The sequence below is a fragment of the Thermobia domestica genome, chromosome 18, assembly GCF_964235325.1.
Source record: "Thermobia domestica chromosome 18, izTheDome1.hap1.1, whole genome shotgun sequence".
In the NCBI taxonomy this organism is placed as follows: Eukaryota; Metazoa; Arthropoda; class Insecta; order Zygentoma; family Lepismatidae; genus Thermobia; species Thermobia domestica.
In genome coordinates this window covers 55,119,119-55,143,244 of record NC_137471.1, presented here as the reverse complement: position 1 = coordinate 55,143,244, position 24,126 = coordinate 55,119,119, and the positions used below count along the sequence as shown (strand labels likewise).

Below are 24,126 nucleotides of genomic sequence, written 5' to 3'. Positions count from 1 at the left end.
TCTCACAATGTCGAAACAATAGTGAAGATTGTCGTGTTAATCAACGATCAGATCTTTTTTTCGTAGTATTTATTTACTTTTCTTGTGTCTTAAAATCCATGTGGTTCGTAGTTGTTTGTATTCTGTATGTACTAAGTGTATTTTAAAGAGCAACAGAAGTGTTTAGAGAAGGATACAGGGCCTTAGCTTCGTCATAAATAAATAAATAAATGTTCCCTTACCGTGAATCAAGCCCTGTCCTCCTTACATGATGCGCATGATGAGCACCTTACCCAAATAAAAATTTCTCTAGACCGATTCATTCATGGCGGACATTTGAGTGACTGACTGACCAATGCCTAGGCCAAACTGCTTAAGCTAGGAACTTCAAATTTGAACAGGGCATAAGATGTGTGACGTAAGGTACCACTAAGGACGGATTTTTTAAAAAAATCGATGGGGATGGGGAAAAAACGGGGTGCCAATTATTATAGTGAAATTTCAATATCTCCGAATCTCTGTACGGTGGAAACATTAAATCTGATGTATATATTCCTATTTAAAATAATTACACAAGTGTTTCACTGTTTTTTTTTTATTATTATTATTTTCCCTAGAAGTCGGAAAGGAAAAGCGGTAGGGTTATTGTTTTAATAGGATGTCCATATCTTGAAATCCTTTAAAGTTAGAGATCTGAAATTTGGTAATTACACTCTTCATATAAAAAAATATAAAGGGCGTGTTTAAGCGTATATATGGACGGGGGTTACAATTGTTATATTAAAGTGGTCATATCTCAAAATCCCTTAAGATTAGAGTCATGTTAAGGGTATGAAACTTAATATATAAACTCCATATTCAAAACAAGTAGGAATATGCCACAGTACTTCCTGAAATTCCGCTTTTAACGAGATAAATGGGGGACATTATATATATTTCTCAATATATCAAAATGCCTTTTATCGCTACAGGTTTTGGAAGGAAAGCTTACCTAACATATGAATTCTTGTATTCAGTTTTCTGACTGAAACTATATGAAACTTGTTTCCTTCTGTTTGCTTCTCGCGATAAAAATTATTTTTTTACCGATTAGATTTCCTTAAAAATTCACATCTGAATTTTTGATTTAATAATAATAATAATAATAATAATAATAATAATAATAATAATAATAATAATAATAATAATAATAATAATAATAATAATAATAATAATAATAATGTGTGTGTGTGTCAATGGCATTTCGCATAGAAAGTTGACACCTAGAACCATCAGACTTTGTCACATATAAACACCCTACAGTAGGATTAATCTCATGTGAAGCTTTTTTTTTTTTTTTTTTTTGTAATTTATTATTTTTAGCTCGTGAGGTTATTTATCGAGTGTGTAAAAATGTATGTGGAAATGTATGCATGTTTCTCGCAGTTTCTAAAAATCGTCTTGTCTTGTGTAACCAACATTACATCTTGGTTATGCGAGTTTACTAACAGTAAAAGATATATACTCAACAAATGGACTTTCTTCCTTTTTATCCAGATGGGGGCCGCGGTGGCCCAGTTGTAAAGCGTTCACATTTGGTGCATAGGGTCCTGGGTTAGATTCCAGCTCGCGTCAAGTGAACTTTTGTGGTGGTCAAACACCGTGTGCGTGGGTTTTCTCGGGGTTTTCCCGTTTCCTCCTACTTTCTTCATTCCATTATTTCATTTATTTCTCATCATCACCGTCTCCTTTAGTCTAGTCGACATAATCGTGGGACACAAAACTTAAGGATTTCATGTCTTTTATCCAGGTACTGAATAAAGACACGGAAATAAGGGATGCTTAGCTAGTACTAGCAACAAATAGTAATAATAATAATAATAATAATAATAATAATAATAATAATAATAATAATACAGCTAATAGGTAATACATAGTAAATTCGCAACCAATAGCGTATTGGTAAAAAAAGAAGAGGAAGGTTGGGGAACTTTTTCCACCTTTGCAGATGAAACTTGATTGCGGAGCGCGTGGAGTAGCTAATTCCAAGTTACATTCGTAAGTACAGAAGCATTTCAAGGACGTATTCTCACAAATTTGCATTTATCTTACGTAGCTATTGAGAAGAATGCACAATGGTGTGTTTTTTTTTTTAATTATTTGTAGTGAACCAAAAGTTTTCAAACTCAGCTTTCGTATACTATTCATGATAGAATACAAAAGAAAATTTGCTTTCATCGTGTAGGAAAAGCGGCAAGTTCAACTAAATGATACTGGTACGTAGGCAGCACATCCATTCCTAGCGGAATTATTATCAGCTTTCTAGATCGAAATTCGCTGTTTATTAATTCGATTAATTTCGGAATGGTGTTGACCACGAGACAACAAGTGCATTATTAAGTTCGAGGTGAGACGAGAAATGAGACAGTCCTCGTTTCCCTTTCGAGACGAGACGAGACGAAACATTTCTGGAATCTCGTGGGCAGCACTAGTTCACTCTAGTTTTAGATCTCAAACATTGATTTAGTGTTACGTGATTCAGTAATAGGGATGCGCACGAGACAAGATTTGTGGCTGTCTCGTCTCGAAAGTGTGCTGTAAAAGTGATGTCTCGATTCAATAAATGTATATTTCTCTATTGGAAGAGCCGTGTCTCGACTTGAATTTTGTCAGGAAATTCCTGTCTCGACTCGTCTCGTGCGCACCTCTATTCAGTAACGTACTCAGGAATTCATTTTGGAGGGGGTTCGAACTCAATATGAGGGTGTTTTACAGTAAAATTCCTTAAAATTGTCCCTAAAATCAGGCTAAATTTACACAAAAGTAGAAATTTCGGGGGAGGGGGGTTCGGACCCCCACGACCCATCCCCTGCGTACATCCCTGACGTGGTTGATAGTATAACAACTCTAAATTGATAAAGTGATTATGCGAACACAATGAAGAGCTTTTTTTCAACGTTTGAAGATATGGAAGTCATTACACAATATATATTTCAATAATAAATATGGTTTAAATCCTGTTATATGACACCCTTCATGGCACGGAAGGATTCATATTAACTTCTACGAGAAATTAAGAAGAAAATCAGAGCATAAACTTTAAATTTGCAAACGAGACGAAAAAAAATTGATACGAGAGTTGAGACGAGACGAGACGAAATCGCATGCACTAGTCTGTTGTCTACACATAAATGTTAGTAAACAAAATATATCTTCCGTAAACAAAACTTTATTTAATTCTTTTAACAGTGAACACAGATATTATCGATCCTGTTCTAATAATAACTGCGAAGGTCGGTGTACATTCAAAAATGTTCGGGAACATAATATTGAACTTGTTATCGAAAATGGAGCAAAGGGAACGACACTTTATATTTGAGAAATGATATAGGATTTTGGTTTTAAGATGTATTTTCATTGCTTACAGTGATATCAAATGTGTGAATTTGGCTATTGTTATTGGAGGAATAAAATGATGCTCAACAGAACACAGAGGTACCGGCATAATAATTTAAAATGACGCCCCTCCTCCTCAACACATAAATATGATTATCTAACAAAGGTAATTAAGAAGAAATTTTATTAAATGATAGTAACAATAAATAAATAAATTAACTACGTATATTTTTCCTGCTGTATGCAACCTTTCCGAATCTGTTTGAGTACCCATTCATAGTATCTTACACTGTATATGTACAATGCAAGACGTTCCCAAATTCGTAGAGCTCCTCCGTGGCTAAGTGGTTAGCGTACGCGTCTTTGGCGCGGGAGACCCGGGTTCGATTCCCTGCGGGAGCTCATGTGGTTCGGATTCCACGTTAATCAGTAGGTCCACGTCTCATATAGCCTCGCTGCTAAACGGGACGTAAAACTCAAAATCAATCAATCAATCAACGTTCCCAAATTCCATACATTAGGCCCCACTTCTTTATATGTAGTTTCGTCATTTAAATTCAACTCGGACGAGAAACTGAAGAATAGCTATAAACATTATAAATATTTAAACTGGGTGACGGTGGAAACAAGAAAAAGAATTAGCATATTGCGATAGCTGCAGGGGCGGCTTTTGGATTTTAATTTTGGGTAGGCCCACTCCCTCGCTTATGGATACATATATACATTTGATTGATTAATGACAGTAGGAAATTACTTTTACGGTAGTGGGTGATGCTCTTTGTTAAATAATTATCTACCATTAATATAAATAGTGGAAAATATATTTACTCGTTATTGTATCTTTCAACGTGTATATATTTTTCAAAAATTTTTGGGTAGGCCCGTGCCTACCCGGCCTACCTGCTAAAGTCGCCGCCGGATAGCTACGAGTTAAAATTAGAAGACGACGAAAGTAAATAGTTTACATCTTTCATTTCGTACTACATCTAACAGATTAAGTTACCTGAAAGGAGAAAACATCAGTGAAATCTCACAATATACTCTAAACTTTTATCAGTAAACATTGCTGCGGAGAGAGTGACTAGCATCCCCGGCAAAAATACTTAGTTTCTTTGAAATGGATCGAAATGTGAATGAGAGGCAAAATCCTCTTTTCCTACCCTTAGGTAATTCGCGCCCTGGTGATGTCTGAGTTTGCAATTAAGATGTAAATCCAACTTGTCTTGAGTACGAAAGCATCTTAAAACCGCACGTGAACTAAACAAAAATGTTAAAAAGTAAGAAAACAATCGTACATAATAATTTACATATTAAATTAAAAGTTTGTTAATAAACATATTTGTTCCTACCTGGAAGTTGTGTAATATATTTATATATTGTTTCCTTGCTAAAGACAACACTTATTACTCTGGTTATTATTAATAATAATTTACGATATTTTCTCTTGAGTTCGTATCCGTATGTGTGTGTGTGTGTATGAAGGTTGAATCACGGCGGAAACCTTTTCGCGCGCACCGTTCGAGAAAAACTGCTCGTAGCAACTCTTCCTCAAGTGAACAACATCCTGGGAGCTGGCCAATGAACGTCAGCTTCCACGCCCCTTGCTCCACACAGACTGGAAGGCTGGATTCTCCACTCGGATGCCGTGGGGATGCAGGTCGCTCTTTTTCTCGCCACTTTACAGCTGGTCCAAGCAAGTTCCTTTTCTCCACTGAAGAGAGTATCAAATTCATTTGCTTCTGACAATCTTTATACTGCGTGTTTGCAAATGAAAACAATAGACGCGCATAAACGTTTTATGTAGTCTGGTAATAATCAAAACTGATTTTCGCGTTCGAATCCCAGTCAATGTAGAATTCAGATCTTTTCTTCTCAAATAATGGGTATTATAAAAGTCAGGGTAGATCAGTATTTTAATAATATAAGTGGATATTAATTTTCCAATTGCATTCCAAGAAGGACATTCCACGTACATTCCAAGAAGGGCAAGGTAAGCAGATCGCTTGTGTTTAACTGGACATTGCGTTGTAGCTCATTAAAGTCATCAGCTTCTGATCTCTTACTCGCGGTATTTGAAACTGGAAGTCGCTGTCTTTTAATTCGTGATCTGGGTCAATACCAAAAAATATTTCCCGATTGGAAATTGAACCCGGAAACACATGAAAAAGTAGATAATATGCATGACATTAGACTCGCTTTTTTTTTTTTTTTTTTAATCGAATTTTCTGTGACATCACAATTTGTTGTTCCCCTTGTCAGTAAAGTACACACAGGGAGAAAGGAGCTGTCAGGTAACTTGGCGTTGATAAAAGACAGGGTTGACAGGCAAACAAAAATATCGATAGCGTAGTAGATGGTTTTATTGCACGTACACTGTCAACACTTTGTCTCTACCCTCGTTTCCCTACTGTGTTCCACTCTCTGATCTCTCAGCTTGCAAAAGCGCCCTGTTGCGTTGTATACTGGCATAGACTATCCAAAATTATAGCCAAATACAGAAATATCAAAGAAGAGACAGCATAACCATCTGCAGAAAACTGAAAGAAATGAAAATAATTATTATGGGGAGATTAAGGATTAGATTTTCTGGGCTTTCGGCATCTATGACCATGTTAGCCTCTCACACACATATATATGAGGGATGACGTCCCTCAGCGATTACACTGCCCAGGGAATTGGAGAGGAAAAAAGGAATCGGCCTGGGAACATTAGGTTAGGTACCACCTTGCCATTTGCCTGGTGTTAATGAGAAAAACCTCGGGAAAACCTCACTCAGGATGGCTGGCCTGAAAAAGCTGTTACACCTTTTCGATCGAGTGTCCCCACTGTAAATCGAACCCGGGACCCCTCGCACCAAGGGCGAGAACGTTAGCGACTACGCTACGTGGAAAGAATTATTGGATCGTAGATATATTTTGTTGGAAGCTAATCAAATTGATTCTTGAGGAAAAAAATTCTAGATATGTATAAATCGCATATTCCAAAAAGTTCGTAACTTTCTAATGCTCGTCCATTTTTTTTAAAAGGGAAAAATTCAATTATTGTTGCCCACGAAACGTGACGTGAGGACATTTTCCGTTACAAAACACGAGACGAGACAGAACTCTTCCAATAGAAATAGACACTTTCCGTCACAAGACATCACATGCACGAGTCATAACTATTGTCTTGCCGGTAACCACAAATCCCATTACTTTTTTTTTTTTTTTTTTTAAGTATCAGGGTCACATGTATACCATGTGGAAGAGTTTAGCTAGAAATATTGAAAGTAAATGCTCGGTATATGCAACCAACTTGATCTTCGGGTACAGTTGGGTTGCATACGTCCAAGGACCAATCCATCTTTATTAGTAAGTGTAACTAATGTTGCGCACGACGAAAAATAAAATTTTCTCGTGTCGTAAATTTTGTAAAAGTCTAGTCTCATCTCGACTCTTGAAAAGTATTTCTCGTCCCGTCTCGTTTTTACAAATTTATGTAGTACAAAATTTATGTCCTAATTTATTCTCTTAATTTTCACCTAGAAATTATCAGAATCCCTTCACGTGGCAAGAGCCCCACAAAGGATGTAATATAGCAACATTCAAGCCACAGGCCTATTTATTATTGAAGTAGGATGATGTAATGGCTTGCGTATCTTTAAACGTTGATAAATGCCCTTCATTGTGTTCGTACTATTATTTTAGCATTTATTGTTTGTATAACTATGAATTATGTAACACGAAAACAGCGTTTAAGATCAAATATTTGGATAAATTAGTTTTGCCCCACAAGATTGGTGAAATTTCTTCTCCTATCTGGAATTTAAAAATAAAAGCTACTTCTCGTCTCATAGACAATATTAATAATAAACCTCCTGTGGGAATGCGAGGGATCTGACCGCCTGCAGCCTGAGGCAAGGGGGCACAATTGTTCCCTAGGATTTTCGAAGGGTGATCAGGTATTACATACTAATTTGCTCAAACATATACAGGGTATTAATATACAGGGTTTCTCAAAAGTTCCTTGACATAGGGTAACTCTGTTACTATCAGAGTTACAGCAAATTATAAAAGGGGATACTGTCTTCAAATATGATATTTTCAATCTAAAGTGGAGGATTTTTTTTTAATCGGATGAGCCGTTTGGACTGTACCTTCTTTATGTGCCCAATGTTAAATGAAAATGCAATGTTGACATTTACCTGGACCCACAACATAAGTAAATGAAGTTACTGTCTTTTACGCTAACGTCTCGATGGCCAGCTCCCATTTCAAACATGTCTCCATTCACCACACTCTTAAAATATTTATCCACATCCCGCCGCGCGTGTCCTCCCCAACCCTTCTATTATGGCAACGTTGCATTTTCATTTAACATTGGGCGCATAAAGAGTGTACAGCTCAAACGGCTTGTCCGATTAAAAAAAAAAAAAAAAATCCTTCACTTTAGATTGAAAACATCATATTTCGAGACGGTTTCCCTTCTTATATTTTGCTGTAACTGTTAATGACTTTCGAGACACTCTGTATGTAATATATTTACTTAATATATTTATGTGTATTATGTGCACGGGTGTATCGAAGTATGTGTGTATTCGCCATTGTACTAGTATGTTGGTGTTTGGTCCCTCATTCCAACCTGGAAAAATGCTGCAGACGTCACTCCATGGGGGGGGGGGGGTTATATCTTCGGATTAACTGGATGTATCACCTCCATCAACACACTAGATTCAAAACTTTTGATCGTCTAAATCGAGGACAAAATTGATGATAATCCATCAAGTAATGCTTGAAATTTCTTGTCTCCCGGACGGACTGACAGACATGTAAATATATAAAGGACTTTTGCTTAGTAAACCAAACTCATTTAAAAAGAACATAAAAAAGAAATCAATCAACTGTTAATGTGCTTTCAATGACTGTGTTTTGTAAACGCATTTAAACTTCCCATATGGTTGCAAGAATATGACCTTTGAAAGGGAGATGAGTGTCAGTATTTTTTTAAAAAATATTGTACATTGAACAGACCTTGTTTAGAAATTCTGGCTATCCGTCTGGCTGTTTTTCAAAAAGGGGTGTACTCTTCTCTATTAATGCAAGTAAACGAAACAAATATGAATTCATATTTCACGGCTAATGTGCTAAACTATACGCCGATCAAAATTAGAAACGAATTGACAATTCGAAACCAGATAAAAATCATGTGTTGAGTTACGAGGTTATTAAGATCAACGAGAGAGGCGCTAATCATAAACGTCGTGGTGGTAGTGGAGGAAGTGGAGGAAGTATAATGGACATCTTAGTGGAATTCTCATGGAGCAGAGACAGGGTAACTCGTTTCTTATTTTGATCCGAGTATAGCAGAAGTCCCCGTACTTCGCATGGAGAAAATAAGATTTAATGAGTACTACATTTATACCCTCACCTCACGTGTATGAATATTCGTGACACACTTCGTGCATTATCGGCAAAATTCTGCAGGGCTGAGCGAGTATTCTGCTAGAAATTGGCCCTCCACCACTTTCTCTCTCTTTCTCTCTCTCTCTCTCTCTCTCTCTCTTCCTCTTTCTTTCTTTCTCTGCCTCTCTTTTTAGGTCAAATACCAAGAAACGCAGAAACATGTGTTTAACTACGTTTAAGTGACAAGTCTAAATACCAAATTTCATTTTTCTAAACCTAAGGAATTTTTATTGATACATGTTTATTTGAAGTTGTCGTTTCGGGTCCCTTTTAGAACCGAGGCCTACAGCGTAACGTAGGATCCGAACTACATAAGTTCCCACCAGAAATTAAACGCAGCGAAAACGCTACGCTATCCACATACCCACGTCAAACTCTAAGGTATTTCTGGTTCCTTAGGCACCTATGAAACTTGATATGAAAAGTCCAAATATTACCAAGATATGATGCGATTTTTTAGTTTAGCGTCCCTTTCAGCATCGAGGTTGTATAAGACGTTGACCTACAGCTTAACGTTTGATCCGAGTCACAGAGCTGCCGTCAGGAATCAAACCCGGGTCTTCCACGCCAAAGGCGGGTACACTAACCTTTAGCCACGAGGAAACTTTCTCAAATACAAAATTCAACATGTCTAATCTTACGGTGTTTTTAGATATTGGCATTCTTTTAAAAAATAATAATAACAAACCCCAATTTCACCTCTTTCCACGTCGAATTTTCAAAACTTCCTGTGTGTTATATCACGTCACAAATGCTACGACCTGAGGTTAACGGTGGCTAGTGGTAGAGCGTTCACTTCTGCTGCGTGGGGTACCTCGTTCGATCCCAGCTCGAGCCAAGTGAGCTTTGGGGTGGACAAACACAGTGTTCGTGGGTTTTCTCGGGCGGGGATCCTGTTTTCTCCCACTTTATTCATTCCACCATTACACTCATTTCTCATCATCGCCGTCTAATTTAGCCTAACCGACATAACCGTGGGATGTAAAACTGAAAGATTTCATTTCAAATCGTACGAACTATCCAAATTTCAGATTTGTTGCTTAAGCAGTTTAGCTTGGGCGTTGATCAGTCAGTCACTCAGGACGTCATATATATATATATTAGGGCCGGATCCAAGATTTTCTGATTAAAATAACTGCCAGTACATATGAATTAAAGAGGTTTTTGAATGCCTTTGGTATGAATGAGGAATTGCCCTGGAAGTGCTAAATGTCTGCTCTCGATGAATCCTTTTCGTTCAAACTTCAAAAAATGGACTTACAAAAACTATTGATTTTGCAAAACTCACTGCTAGCTTCTCACTTTAGTGTATATTTACAACGAAGGGGGGTGCACGTGCACCTTTGCACCCCCTCTAAATCCGGCTCTATATATATTCTCCTACGTACAGTTAAAGAGAAGTAGATGGCTAGGATCTTTTTGAACAAGATTATAATTTCAATTTTATAGTGTGACTAGCCTCTGGCTAGCTGGGGGCTCCGCCCCCAGACCCCCGAACCTACTCGGCCTACGTCCTCGCATTTCTTATATATCGGCCTTTGGATCAACAGACAGTGAATTTCGTGAATTTGCTCTTCATATTTCCTGAATCTGTCCATCCGGAGGTTTCGCCCCACACACTGTCTTTGCTCGCCTACGGCCTCGCACCCTTCAACCCACAAGTCTATCGTTTTTTTTTTTTTGTTTGTTTTTTTTCTGTTTCAACTATCTAAAAGATAAGATTTTTTATCCCAAGAAAACGCCCATTCAAATAACATGGGAATTTCTTCATCCCCCTCTAAACCTCTAAAAAATTAAAAATATTCATTTTTGGCAATTTTCCTGCCGGTTAGTCCTGGAAGGCTACAATCATGCCAAATTTCATTTTTCTAATCCTGCCGGAAATGCCTAAACATTTTGGGGTGTAGAAGACCTCTCATATAAATAACATGGGAAAGATTTTTTAGTTCCTCATAAATCCACTGTACGGTTCGAAATTTTTATTTTTGATGATTCACTTAGGTAACGCTAACGAAAACGTACAAGCATACCGAATTTCAAGTTTTTATTCCAATTCTAAGTACCTAAAACATGAGACTATAGGTAAAAAAAAAAAGAACATTTAAATAACATGAGGAAATTATTCATCCCCTTTTTAGATCCCCCCCCCCCCCCAAAGTTAAAAATTTTCACTTTTGGCAATTTTCCTCTGGTTTGTCTCGGAAAGCTACAATCATGACAAATTTAATCATTGTAACCCTACAGGAAGTGCTCAGTAATTTGGTGGTGTAAAAGGTGTTCCATATAAATAACATGGAAAAGATTTTTCAGTTCCCCATAAAACTACTCTAAAGTTGGATTTTTTTATTTTTACTGATTTACTTAGGTAATGCTAATGAAAACGTCCAAGTATACCGATTTTCAAGTTTTTATTCCAATTCTAAGTAGCTAAAACATGAGATTATAGGTCCAGAAAAAGGCCCATTTAAATAACATGGGGAATTTTTTCATCTTCTCTTTAGACCCCCTAAAAATTAAAAATATTTACTATTCACTTTTGACAATTTTCCTGTGGGTTAGTTCCGGAAAACTACAATCATGACAAATTTAATCATTGTAGCCCTACAGGAAGTGCTCAATAATTTATGTCAGCTCATGTAGTTTTATATATAAAGATTAAGATTAAGATAAGATATTACGCGTACTCTTAAACAGTGTGGCACATTTACACATGGAGATACATATAGTGACCCGTTACCAGATTTCGAAATTAATTTAACCTTGTGATAGTTAAAAAAAAAAACGAAACAATTATTAATTTTAATTACATATATTACATCATTGAAGACGGGAAAGTCGCCTGATATTATTTTGCATAGAAAAATACATGTATAAAATAGCTATGTTCCATCAATCAAGTGTCGCGTGCTGGGAATACTTTCTCCTTTAAGTGTATCGTACAGTTAAGGTCGGAAGGCAAATACTACCTCAAGGTGTCCAACAATAATGTAGTAATAGATCTTTCTCACCATTAATAATACAGACACCAGTACCTTTAGTTTCACAGAGTTCGCAGACCTTGTAAACACAGACACACATATACAGTATATATGTATACAAGTAATTCAAAGTGGTAATTTAGGATGAAGGCTGAAGGGTTTATCTATAGGCAATAGCGCATTTTTTTTTCTTCTTGCAACATACGTAAGCCTACTTGCGACAACTTTCTTTAAAAGGTAGTCTTTTAATTAACTTTTTACATCACATGCAGCTGATTTGTTACAAACCAGTTACAGTCGTCAGTTAATATTTGCCTGTATCTTCTTTCATTCATTTATCGTGAAGAAGAAAGAAAAAAAGCAGAGAGTTTTTTAATTTTTTAAAAAAAATATCCGTTATTCAAAATATGATGTAATTATTGCAGTTGAGTGTATTATTTAAAAGAAGAATTTTCAGTGAAATTACAGCGAACTACTGTCAAATTATTAGTATATAATTCGTAATTAAAATTATTATTAGTATTAAAACCACATTCAATCCAGGTCCGTATCCACGGGGGAGCCTAGGGGGCCGGGCTTCCCTAACTTTTTACTGGCCCCCTAAAATTTTCACCGTAGACTTGCAAATGAACTATAATATGGTTGGATTCGTCCTTCCCCCTAACTTCTAATGGCTCCCCGTACATTTTTGGGCTGGCTACAAGCCTGATTTAATCTATTGTAACATGAAATACATTGATAGTGGTAATTCCCTCATTTCCAGCATAATCAGAACATTCATTCAGCAGCTTTTTGTTCGTGAAATTGTCTGTGAACTCTTCTCTTAGGTACGGTTGATTTGGCTTCGACCAAACTTATCATGGAGGCTTGCTTAACGGTGATAAATATCTACGCTATGTGTGTCTTTTTCCTTATAATATTCTTCTTTTCTTTGAAATGTTACGGAATATTATTAATTTGGTTTTACTGATTTCTTCGTCAAATCCATTTAAATGTCCATTACCTCGTAAAAATTAAATTACATTATATACAGGCTCGTAACCGAACACTAAGATAGGGCAGCCCAAGGTATTTTATGGGGGTTAATCTGGATTCGGCTCACATTCTTGACACTCATTTTTTAAAACTTTAATTTATCTAAACAATCTTAAAGTTTCAAGGGGTTGCGCTGGGAAGCTGAGGGTCCCCTGGTCACCTCCTAGCCACGGGCTTGGTTTTATATATACAGGGTGTTAATGTTAATAAACTATACCGACAAACTGTAAGAGATGAGTCCTCACTTCAAAATAAAGGGAAAAGTTCCTATGAACCCGTGGGAAAAAGTGTATATTTTCAGAACTAGGGCTGTCCAAAATCGAGAAAAAGCTAAATTTCAACACGCCCTATTTTGAATTCGAGAAACTGTGGATGGTCCTTATCAGCGTAAAGGAAAGCATACATACGCAACCCAAAAAATCCTTTTTCATCATTGAGGAATTGGCGTGAAGGGTATAACTCCCAGACATGCTCTCAACCGAATTTTCAGATATACTCTGACTTTATGATTGGTCCGAAGTAGGCAAACGATAAGCCTTGACAACAGAGAACACGGAATGCTTCTGCGGGATGTCGGAAGTGTTAAGGACTGTTAGCACCATGGTCTCTCGTGTTTGAGAAAACGCGTGCTGCGATGTTTTGTTTCACACTTATAAGTGAAAATACGTTAAACATACCGTGACGAAATACATCAAAGCACGCGTTATTCCAACCACAAGAAACCATGAAGCTGGCGGTTCCCAACAGTTCCGATCTCCCGCCGGAGTATTCCGTGTCCACTGCTGTCAAAGCTTGCCGTTTTGGACTACTTTGGACCCACCTTAAAATCAGAAAATAACTGGGAATTATACCGTTTAGGGAATCTCCTGCACACCCATTGCACATTGATGAAATATCCATTTTTGAATGCGTATGTATGACTTCCTTTAAGCTGATAAGGATCACCATTCACAGTTTCTCGAATTCTAAATAGGGCATATTCAAATTTAGCTTTTTCGCGATTTTAGACAACCCTTGTTCTGAAATTATTTACTTTTTTTCGACAGGTCCATAGGAACTTTTTCTCTTATTTTGATGTGAGAAATCACCTATTAGACCTAATAATTTAATTCGGTCTAAGTATTATTGAATTCATACATACTGTATTATAATGCAAATTTATTTTGAAAAGCCAAGAGAGTTGAGTTGAGTTGATTTTAGCTTAGCGCCCCTTTCAGCAGCGAGGCTATATAAGACGTAGACCTACTGATTAACGTGGAATCCGAACCACATGAGCTCCCGCCGGGAATCGAACCCGGGTCTCCCACGCCAAAGGCGCGTACGCTAACCGCTTAGCCACGGAGGAGCTCGAAAAGCCAAGAGACAGTTAACTAAGTTAGAAGATAATTTGAATAAAATTACGTCATTAAAATTACACTTCATTTCAAAGGAAACTCAAAAGTAATTTCTGACACAAATCAATAGTTTTTTTAGAAAATGATGTACTGAACACCAATAAGGGCCTTTGTCAATTTTATTGAGGTCGATTCTTGGCTAAAAACCAAAGGCGAAAAACTCCTAAAAGTAACGCCCAGATATGATCAAAGGCACCCGTCCCCCCACCAAAGGCTTTGGCGCAACCCCCCAAATTTATCGTTTTCCACTACCAAAATTTCCATTTGCCTCAACAATTTACCATTCTCCCCCTCAAACTTACCGTTCTCCCCCAATATTACCATTCTATCCCTCAAATTTACCATTTATCCCCAACAATTCACCATTCTTTCCTCAAAATTACCATTCTTCACCAAAATTACCATCCTGTCCCTCAAATTTACCATTTATCCCCAACAATTCACCATTTTTTCTGAAAATTACTGTTCTTCCCTTAAATTACTATTCTGTCCCTCAAATTTACCATTCTCCCCTCCCAAAAAATATTCCATTGGATCGTTTTCAATTAGAAATGATGTCCCTCAACATTCATGTACTCAATCTGCGTCGTAAAACTCGCCTGTCGGCATTTCTGTTCATGATTCTAGACAAGAAGAAAAATAAAACATCACGTCTTTCTCAAACAACAGGTTTATCGATTTGGGCCAAATTTAGCTCAAAGGTAATTAATTAGTGATTATTTAGCTGACCTGCAAAATTAGAATGAGATCAATTAAGATCAAATATGAAAATTGGCAATTATCTTGAAAGTAATCTTCCTGTTATGATCCTAGAATAAATAATCTAGGGTTGTTCAAAAGGAAACTGACACTTCCATAATAACAATGTTAAGCTTGTCGTGAAGAAAACTTATAACGACATACTGCACATACGTGCGTAGGTGGAATGAAGGAATAACTTAGTTTTATTTGACACTTTCACAAGTGCTTTGTATGTGTGAACTACACGTCCCCCGACGAATATCCATCGTATATCCCATTCTTGTCACTTTCGCGCGAGCATGTCTGCATCAATTTGTACCACAGGTAGCCAGATATATCCTTTCAATGCATATATAGTCATTCAGGGGATGACCGACAGTTGAGGAATACCGACACTTCTAAGCTTAAAGCGCTGTCAATTTTTCCTGGAAGTGAAGGAGTTGGCGTAATCAGTACTAAGTGAAACCGGGATGCATGGAATGTATATCTGTAAAAGTTTAAAAATAAGTAGGATAATTTGACGAGAAAGGTCTAAGTTTATGAGGTAAGGTGTGAGAAATATGTGGGAAGTGAAGGGTCATCTTAAAATTTGAGTATATTTTGTTAAGCTCTTGTTTGGAAGTAAAAGTTGTATTGTTCAGTACTAATGATGGAAAGCCTACAGCTGAAAGTTGTGCAATACAGGTAGTAGGCTCATCAGTGTGCAGTGTTTCTAACTTGCATAAAATATAGTTAAGTGCAACATATGCATTCGGGGTACTTCCGACACTCACATTTGGGGCACTTTCGGCAGATGCTTTTTTTCCCCTTTTGTTGTGATTTTTAATAATAATATATCAAAAATACTACATTAGTATTAACATACAGATAATAGAATGTCTGCATCCTTTTTCCATTGCATGAGATGCTCCTGGAATTTGAACAAAATGTCAGTAGCTATAGAGGCCGTAAAGAATGCAGTGCTACTTGCTTCAAGAGCTTTCGAAGTTCCTCGGATACGTTAAGTGACAGGTTATTCAAAGTTAACTGCAAGAAACATTTGGTGAACATACAACATTTGCTGAAGAAGACGAACACACACTAGAAGAAAAGTTAATTATATTAGACACGTATGGGTTCACTCAAGAACATAAGATATGGTAATGTAAAGCGAAGGATAATAGGGTCAAAATTTTAACATCTGCACAGAAAAATAATAAAATAGAAAAATCAAAAGGTAGTGACACATAAAAGAAGGTACAGATATATAAAAATGTTGCAAAACACAGTAACAAAAATGAGAAAAAACAAAAAGAAAATTATTGTGCTATCTGTCGAGTTTTTTTTTCTTTTTGTTTTTTTTTTACGGCGAAAACAATTCCGCTGATTGGGTTCAATGTACAAAATATTTTCAGCAGTTTAACAAGGACTGTGTTCTTCATCCAGACGATCCCTTCTTTGTATGTCAGTCATGTTAAATCTCAGACATATATGAGCATAATATTTGCTCTTTCCTATATATGAAACTAACACTGATATTTTAATCTATAACCATACTTTTAATAACATATGATTAACATAAATTAACAAATACTTTTTCATAAGTACAGAATTTTTGTGCTCTCTGCACTAGCTCACATTTAGCATATTATTTTTTAAAAGAAATTCTTGTTTCATATATTTCTTGTAACTGAACAAAATTTGCTATTATTCTTTCCCTCATTTGTAACTCAGTGACATTTTTTAAATAATTTCTGTTGCTGTAAGTAAATACATTCTACACTCCTAAACTTAAAGATTCCCGTGTTTGTTTAAAACTCATGAACAACTTTACAAACAGTAATTTGCGTTGTGGAATTATTAGTGACATTATCATAGTATAAGAGGCACACATATAGCTATTTTCTATTTAAAATTTTTATGTTAATTTCACCCGAAATTTTTGCATAATATTAGAATAATTTGCATATCTATAGGTTAATTAAGAATATATGTTAGTTAGGTTAATTAGTATATAAAATAGGTGAATTAAACATTTTTATTTGGAATATAAAAATATATGTAGGAAAGAAAACCTAACTTGGAAAAGCTCCACTGAGTTTAAAAAAAAAAAAAGAAAGAAAGAAAGAAAGAAGAAAATGTTCCGTAGCAGTTAAAAGCTGTGTACATGCACCCAGGATTGCTATCTAAGGTTAAAGAAGAATTGTGGTATGAGAGAAATTTTATCTAGGTCATATATTTAAATCATACTACTAACTTAGTTAGGTAGAAGTGAGCAGAGTTGCTAATGTTGCTGCAGATAGTGGCCTGGCGACATAGATCCTATCCCATTACCTTTGTATATTTCTGCTCAGATATTTTAGCAAGTGGGTTTGAATTCTTGGGAACAATAAGGTGTTACTTTTTCGTAAAGTGACCATTTTTGACACTAGAAACTTCGAAAGCGTGGGTTGGATCCCGCCAGAAAACTATCCTATATTTTTTTTCTTTAAAGCGCGGTTTCGACAAGGAAGAGCTTCTGCTCTTCCTGCGAGTGGGTTTTCCCCCCATTGAAAATTATGAATGCAGTCATATCTTAGCATTATTACATATTTAGAATTGTAGAAATGTAAGATAAGATGTAATTTTGGTCAGAAAAGATTTTTCGTTGTTACCTTAACTTTAAAACAAAAGCTTATTACTTTACTGTGCTTGGTGTTGACATTGCTGTAATTGAGACGACAGCGATACGCAGTACCGTGAATGTCATAGCAGCCGATATGTGTATCTTTATTGATTATTAATTCTAAATTGAATGTCACTGCTGGAATCCTTTGTAAATATAATCAGAGGAATATTAGGTACAATGTAATATAGAATATATTGTTGATTCATGATAATTATTGTGAAAAAAAGTGAAAAACCATGAACAAATGTGTGTGTGGAGGTTGCGAGAGATCACCGCTAGAGTACTCTGGCGATGTAAACAAACGCACATGGACTGGTTCGGCAAGGAAGATTGTTTACAAAGAAAATGTACAGTGACGCCGGGGAAAACAATACGAAAACAAGTATTCAACATTTGAATAACAAAGTGTATGATACACCGTTTTAAAGCTTAGTATTTCCTCTATCCAGTGGTCAAACTCAATACAGATGACAAGCAATAATAATCTAAGAATAAATGAAAGATTACATGAAAGTGTACTACCCAGACATTTTGGCGACAAAACCATTAGGGTCCGCGAAAAGGGACTATACATTGAATTTTGGGTAGGTCAGGAGCGAGCCTTTGAAAATCGTGTTGTTTCCTCTGAAAGAAAACTGTTTGACAGGGAAGGAGCAAGTTAGTTGGTGTTAAGACGCGATATACAAAGGTCATCCTCTGTGACAGTTAGTGCAAGACTCATCGTGACAATGGTCTGTTTTGTGAGATAGGCACATTTAAATAGTAGAATCGCGGTGTTACTCGAGATTGAGTTTTTTTTTTCTTCTTTCGTCTCGATCTGACTGTCTCAGAACTTAACGTAATCTCGGTGTATGCTTTACGGGCAACACATGTTGCGAGACGAGATGTTATAAAGAGGAGAGTTTGAATATTTTTTTTAAAAAAAGCAGAGACTGAGTTTTGAATCTGCAGCTAGGACAATGAATACTAGCATATAACTCTCGTATGTAGTTTGCCGTGTGATATATGTATAAAATCTTAAAAGTAAAATTTTAAGTGCGTCATATGTGGCCGATGTAGTGAGAACTTTGGAACTGGATCATAGAATCAGAACATTTTCAGAGACTTTGAGGCAATCTAGATGATAATTATCCAGTAACACTGCATAAACCAGATGTCTTCAAATGGATCCAGAGATACTAAGAGAGAGACACCAGAGCAGCAGAGAAACAACCAGAGCAGCGCCCAGTAGCAGCAATTGATATCATCTAGGAGGTTCCAGGATGCCGAGCGAACTTCAGTGAGAAGAGAGAGGACAGAAGGAAGAAGACAATGAAGAACACATCAAAACTATACGTGCACGAACTATGAACAGAAATGTATAGTGGCCAAATTTTCATAAAAAAAATAATAATCATTATTTTTTTTATCGACCGGTCACTTCAATTTAATATTCGTGTGAATATAAAATATTTTTTTTATGTGTGTGTGTGAATATCAGTGTTTAAAATCTGTATGATTTCTGTGGAGGAGTGGAGTGTTTACTTTATCACCATTAAATATTCAACAAAATTACACGGAAGTCTTTCTTGCACGGATTCCAGACATCAAATAAGGTATGTGGAAAATTTCGCATATGTTTTTCTTTTACAGCATGGCAAGAACATGAACAGAGAAGGGTGTATGGTTGTTATCTGACCATTTCAATGGAGCATCTGTACTGAAGTAAAGCCACTGATTACCTGAGTTAAAGAGTATTTTGTATATTTCAAATCACTTAATTTTTTTTAAAAAAAGCTCTACCGAATATTTCATTTATATCTTTAATATTTAAGTAATCACAAGTAATTCATATAATTCATTTACATAACTTCTGTTAATTACTTAATTTAAATACTTCTTGGGACTGTCCATTCAGGGCACTCCACCTTTGTGGTGCGAATATTTAAGTATTTTAATTTTGAAATCTGGCTATGCCCAACACGTTCACTTTAGCCCACCACAATAGTACGGAAGGTTTTAGTGTTGATGTCGGTATTACCCCAACAAGCTGTTGGTCTTCCCCATAGAGTTGAGGAATTCCGACACTTCTTCATCGTTCATTTCAATTGTGGCTCTACAGCCACACATTCCCTTTGTGTAACATGTATTGTATCTGTCAAGTAGTTGAAATAGTATACTTAACCATGGGCTATAATTCGTTTCTTTAATAATTCGTTACAATCTTGTACTAGTGCAAATGTCCTTAGGGTGTCGGTATTGCCCCAAATAACCATATATTTGTTGAAGTGACAGGAATTCATCACAGGATGAAGTCTGGTGATCAGATTGCTAGATGACGCGCGACTGATCCATCGCTGTACCAGCACCGTTTCGATTGACGTATGTAAATCGTGGCGAGTGTAGTGGTGCACCAGCGTGTAGATAATAATTGATATTATTGCTGTCCTTTTGTGATTGTGGCGTGAGTAAAATCTGAACCACTGTCTATTGACAGTAGATTTTGTAAAGAAGTGTTCATACATTTCTTCCATTGACAAAGGACAAACCACATTCACCTTTGTCAATCCACCTATGTATACCTGTGACGGTGCACTGCAAAATTCAGTTAAAAAGTACTGTAATCCCTCACAAAATATAAATTGGTGACGAAATTATTCTTAATACGGTGAAGCATATCACAGTAAAATTTTCAAGCAGACATTTGTCATTCTCTGTGATGGTTTAGAGCAGCTGAGTCTGGTATGGTGTCATTTAAATTTGTTGTTCATTGCAAACTTCCGTGGTGTAGAATTGCAATGGCAGAATATAAGAGATCAACTTGTTATTACCTGCATGTAAAAATTAGCTGCTGCTAAACATTTCATGAGTTCTACGAAATGTAGGAGTTATTGAACTTTTTGAGAAAAATACCACGCAATTGGGGTTCAGATCAGGCATCTAAGGAGACCAAAGGAGAATTTTAAAGCCAATTATATGTTACATCAATTCCATGTTATTTGTGCACGATACGGAATTTGAGTCATCCTTACTAGCGCATCTCACTATCCAACCATGAAACATGTCCAGTATGAAGGGATTACTACTAACGTACAGAGTTTCCTCATGACTTTATGGTTAGTGTATCCGTCTATGGCATGGGAGACTCTGGTTCGATTCCCGGTGGGAGCTCATGTGGTTCGGATACCACGTTAAGCTGTAGGCCCATGTCTCATATAGTCTCGGTGCTAAACTGGACGCTAAACTCTAATCAACTAACTAATAGTGTACAACATATGTACGACGGACTTTTCAATACAATAAAATACAATAGTACTGCAAGATCTTAATAAATTATAGTACGGTCGTATATCTTGAAAGGTAAAATTATAGTAATTGTGGTTTGTCCTCTTTAATAGTGAAGCAATAGAGAACTGGATCTTATGTTCAAAAACAGGATGAAACTACTACTCCTATTTGCATCTAAGGTGTAGGCTAGTTCATACTTTCAGCAGCATATATCATCTGCAAACACATACGTCAAAAGCCAGCGCTTTTAACCCAATGCTTCATGAAAGCATGTTAAAATTATAGCGTGACGGTATAGCTTTCAGGATATAATTATAAAATAGTAATATAGCTTTCAGATAATACAGTTTAGCTAGTTTGAAATAATACTGCCATAGTCCAATAAGAACAGCTTTTATGAGACACGCCTTCCAAGTCTGTTTTTTTTTAAATCGCTTTATTAGGTTATCTAAGTAAACCTTGTACATTTAATGCAACTGCAACTTACATCTTTGTTATTTTGTGTATGCAGCCTTCAAAGTGCATAGGTGCATGTCAGAACAAGGAAAATGAACGGCTGTAGTGAGCGCAGGTGTTCTTCAGTGCCGCTGCCTTTCGAGGCTTGTTAACCTACTAAATATGATAATTCAACAGAATAAATCTGTTAAACGGTAGCAAATAGGAAGCATTGAAAAGCTAACCGTTCGAGAAGAGATAGTACCAATTATTATACTGTCAACGATGTTTTACGTCTTTCCATTACCAAAAGCCGATAGTTGTCTGTTTAACCTTCGAAATAAGGTTAACTAAATTAAATGCTTACGTAAATGGATTGTAAGGGAAGATAACGGAAAGTTATGAATTTATATATTTTATAAATTATGACCTAATAATATTTGTTTGCAATTTGCTACTGTGGTCAAATTTTAACGGATTTATTACCACCATTATATCTGATACATCAAAGCTTGTGACTTCATTCAATTGTTTTACCCTTTAAAAGTAATACTAAGGATGCGACTGGAGGACTGGAATGTTAATTGAACACGAACAACCAGACTGCATGACGCATTGGCTAACTTATTCTGGTCATAAACAAGTAAAAGCTCGACGTTAAGAGGCCTCATCCCGGCGAAATTAATATACCGCTAATTTTACAGTAATTAAATGATATCTCCCAATAGACAAAAGATAATCGAAATGTGGAACAAGAGTGCCGTAGACAATATCATTTTACATGAGATACCGTTATCACGACTCACTTATCTGCTTTCGATTTCGAGCCATTATGAAAATCGGCATTTATTTTCGCGTTTCTAAACAGCTGAAAACAGAAAGCCACTAGGTGATTTGAGATAACGGTACCTCACGCAAAATAATATTGTCTAGAGCGCTCTTGTTCCACATTTCGATGATATTTTATCTATTGGAAGATATCATATAATTACTGTAAAATTAGCGGTATTTTAATTTCGCCGGGATGAGGCCTCTTAAGGCCAGATGCGTACATACGTGGAGGGTTCACTGGGGCCGGATACCCTTCCAAAACTTCATAATTCGACATATATGCAGGGGTAAAATTGGATCTGAAAAGGTAGGGGGACGGTAGGTAGCGGCATGACGTCACGCCGTCCTCCTGCCTATCTTTGCCCATTATTAAATATTTTAGGAACAGCGGGGACTCTGTGCGTATTTTTTGGAGGTGAAGAGACGGCGTCCCACTGCGTTCCCCCTCACTTCTACCCCTGCATACATGTACACACTTCCTTAAGAGGCCAAATCACTGCGAAATTAAAATACCGCCAATTTTACAGTAATTATGTGATATCTTTAAATAGATAAAAGATGATCGAAATGTGCAACAAGAGCGCCCTAGATAATATTATTTTGTATGAGGCCCCATTATCACGAGTCACCTAGTAGCTTTCCGTTTGCAGTCATTTAGAAACGCGAAAATAAATGCCGATTTTCTAAATGGCTGGAAATGGTATTTCATGTAAAAATGGTATTTCATGTAAAAGTGAGTCGTGAAAATGGTATTTCATGTAAAATAATATTGACTAGAGCGCTCTTGTTCCACATTTCGATTTTTTTTATCTATTTGAAGATATCACATACGTAATTACTGTAAAATTAGCGGTATTTTAATTTCGCCGTGATGGGGCCTCTTAATAGGACTATACTTGTTTAGCAGGGAAATGATTAATACAGTATAAAGATTTGATCTTACAGTTCATCTCTTTCTTTTCCTATCAAAACAATCTAGTACCATCTGTTTTTTTTTTTTTCTGAGATTATAGGTGACAGTACTTAACAACTACTTATCGTCTTTCGCGTGTAGAATAACACCAATATTGCCACACTTGGTACAGTTGTACCAAATTCAGCCGTTTTTTGTCATTCATCGGCCCGTTGGTACCACGCTGGCATTTTCAGCTCCTTTTGTAAAAAACAATTGGTACAATTCTACCCAATTCAGCACCACTTAACAAATACTTGTCACATTTTCAAAAGTGTCAGTAACACTTTTCTACATCTCATGTTACTCATACTGTGTGTTGGACCCTTAAAAAGCGCTGTTGAACATTTATCCTGTGCAAAGTTAAAAGTGGATCTGAAAAGGTAGGGGGACACGTGAAGTCACATCGCCCCTTGCCTATTTTTGCCCATTGTAAGTTTTTTTAGGAAGTGGGGGAACGTAATAGATATTTTATTGAAGTGGGTGGACATCATCCCCCCGCGTTCCCTCTCACTTTTACTCCTCATCCTGGGACGTTCTAGCTATAAATGATAGATACCGTACTATTGTGAGTTAAAATTATTAATAATGTGTTGTGATGTCTTTCAGGGAAGGTTCTAGGACCCTGGACCGGTTTTATACTTTTTTTTTTAAAAAATGTCAGATTACTTACCTTATATTCTTTTTACAGTCTATTATCCTCCTTCGGTCGTAAAATAAGCGAGAATAAGGTGCAACAATTTGTATTTTAATGTTTTATTATAACATACTGTTTACAAACGAACTTGGAGATGGTTGATACATATGTACTCTTGAGACTATGAATCTATTGCAGAAAACCGCTTGTTCCTAATTATTACCGTTTTCGTTCTATAGCGATAAACGTTGAAACCGGAAATGAATAATTTGAACCACTTCCGCTTTTGAATAGAGAGCTAATGGAGGAGATGAGAATCTATTCTTAGGACGCTGAATCTATTGCAAAACATCGTATCTCGATATCTTTTACCGTTTTTACGCTGATAACTGTCGACTGACGGACGGACGGATA

At 36.4% G+C, this 24,126-nt stretch overlaps 2 protein-coding genes across 5 annotated transcripts in view; one reads left to right on the top strand and one right to left on the bottom strand.

Moving 5' to 3' along the window:
• LOC145675783 (uncharacterized) overlaps positions 1-4,869 on the bottom strand; it is a 44,324-nt gene extending 39,455 nt beyond the window's left edge. The window contains exon 1 of the mRNA XM_081746481.1: positions 4,704-4,869. The gene's annotated coding sequence lies outside the window, so the exon portion shown is untranslated. The remainder of the gene's footprint in view (positions 1-4,703) is intronic.
• Positions 1-24,126, top strand: part of LOC145675782 (protein FAM135A) — an 817,324-nt gene that overhangs the window by 597,183 nt on the left and 196,015 nt on the right. The gene's annotated exons all lie outside the window — the stretch shown is intronic.